The sequence below is a fragment of the Wasmannia auropunctata genome, unplaced genomic scaffold (genome assembly GCF_000956235.1).
Source record: "Wasmannia auropunctata unplaced genomic scaffold, wasmannia.A_1.0 LD336074.1, whole genome shotgun sequence".
Lineage (NCBI taxonomy): Eukaryota > Metazoa > Arthropoda > Insecta > Hymenoptera > Formicidae > Wasmannia > Wasmannia auropunctata.
This window is the reverse complement of record NW_012026816.1, coordinates 3,668,778-3,671,018: the sequence shown is the minus strand read 5'-3', so window position 1 is coordinate 3,671,018 and position 2,241 is coordinate 3,668,778. Positions and strand designations below refer to the sequence as shown.

The 2,241-nt window shown below is 46.1% G+C and overlaps 1 protein-coding gene across 1 annotated transcript in view; it reads left to right on the top strand.

Moving 5' to 3' along the window:
- The window catches only part of LOC105449703 (UDP-glucuronosyltransferase 2B19-like), a 14,740-nt gene that overhangs the window by 11,685 nt on the left and 814 nt on the right, over nucleotides 1-2,241 (top strand). The window lies entirely within an intron of this gene.

Sequence of the window (2,241 nt, the reverse complement as noted above, 5' to 3'; positions counted from 1 at the left end):
CAGACGTGTGCTCTTCCGATCTATTTATTGCTATAGAAACGTTATCCGTCCGGTAAAGGATACGCTGTAGCGTCTCTGTAAGTACAAAAATATTTCCTGACCGTTATGTAGCGAAAAAATATACTTGGCGGGAGACGCTACCGCATCTCCTGATGCGTCAATCGCAAAAGACTCTGGATCCGGGATCGAGGAGACAAACGTATCACATTTTGCGTTTATATTAGGGTTAAATTCTCACTGGGAGACTTTAATGTTAGGTTCTGAAGTACTGGAAGAAATTCGAGGATATAGAATTTCTTTTTCATTTCCGCCCTTTCCCCCCGTACTTTCATTAGCGAGCCAGTGTTTTTTAAGTCGATTTTATTGTAAGGCTGAAATCAAGAGACTTGTTGAGAAAGAAGCCATTTACCCGATGCAATCTTTATCGGACCAATTCCTATCTCCCTTCTTTTTAACTGAGAAAGCGTCGGGAGGCATGTGTTTTATTCTAAATTTGAAGACTCTCAATGAATTCATTCTCAGAAATGACTTCTCTCGACTTAGACGACGCAGATAAAACCACACTGGCGAACGCGTCTATATCTAAAACTTGTCTGTTATAGAAATCCACAAAGACGCGAGATTCGCCAGATTAACCGGCCGCGTGCTTAATAAGATCCACAGACACTCCTTTTCGAAATGCAAGCGATGTCGACGCATGTGCTATGAACAGAAAAAATGTCACTAACTCCCGAAAGAGTGGCTTTTAGCCAACGATTAATCGTTTGGGAATCAACGGCAATATGCGGACTTTTGAGCGCTATAAAGAGAGAACCACAAGAAGGCGGGCGAAAATCTCAAGACCGTGACAAGAAATGAAAAAGAAGGGTCATAATGCATAAATTGTTATGCCCTTCAAAGCGGAGAAACGACAACAGGGGTTTGACACAGGGACAACAATGAGCCCGAACCCGGAGCTGAAGTTTTAATGCGGTCTGGAATACGAATGAGAACCCTCTCTGCAGTAAACGAAATTTGCGAGACGCGAATAGCTGCCAAAGTTTGACCTTGCTCTTTGGCGCTTCATTCGCCGAAGAGATCAAGAACGCGCAGGCCTGTGAGAGGGTTGCTAGAGGCCTTGTCAAATCTACCCCAGTAATCTCCAAGATCATCTTGCAGCAACCAGTGAGAAGTCAACCTAACGATGACAGCTTGTCCTTGACCTCGAACTTTGTTATTAATTGAGTGCGTAAATTCTCCTGCAGGTCCGTACGGAAGTGGCAAAATCAAGGATAGTCTGGTCCCACGCAAAACGATCTAGGGAATCCTGCGTGTGGAACAGCTGGCGGACAAGTGAAGGACCCTCATTATGTTCAGCATCAGGAGGCGCAAAGGTAACCTCATGATCTACAGGCTCTGATGCTACGGCTAAAAAGAGAGGGGAAGGGATAGCCATAAGATTTAGTGCCGCAGAGGAGCCGTCGGTTAAGCCCCCTTTTTGCCAATTTTCTGCGTTCGGTCAGCTCTCGCGGAGCGCGACACGCAGACCGCTATCACCGCGGAACTGGGAAAAAGGGTCGACAAGGGGGCTTACCTGGTTCAGAGCCCCGACTCTCGAGAGCCGTCGACTTCTCTTGTGGCTGAGATATGAGAAAACGCGTTCCTTAACCTCGCCTTCGAATAAGAGGGTGATACCCGATTGACCACCAGCCACTCACAACGCTTGAACAGTGGAAAATCTCTATGCATCGGCCGCTGTGAGTGGCTGTGGTCAATCGGGACGTGGTCAAACGGGACGCTCCCGAGTAAGATTATCTTTTGGACCTGAGACTTGATCGCCGCCAAGATTTGCTCTAGAAGACTTGAAGCATGGAGAAAGCTCTTGACGAACCTCGTGGTGGTCGATCTTCGAAAGAGGATCAGCTAACCTCTCGAGAACGAGAACAAGAACGCAACCTATCGTGATCTCTCCTGTATACATGGGAACGTTTCTTGTGACGTCGATGATCCTTTGATCTTGAGCGACTTCGGCGATGTAAACCTAACATTTCAAACCCAAGAAATAAAAAAAAATCTGAAGATTCTCTTGGAGGGACACTCAAAGAATCCGTTAGCTAACGCGAACAGAAACACAATGAAGATGCCTACGTCTGCGTGCGCCGGAGTCGAAAGGCGCACTGCTAAAACAAAAACAAAAAAAAGATTTGTTCTTTTAAGTGGAATTTTTTGAACTCTGTTGACTAAACGTGCTCAGGCGCACTA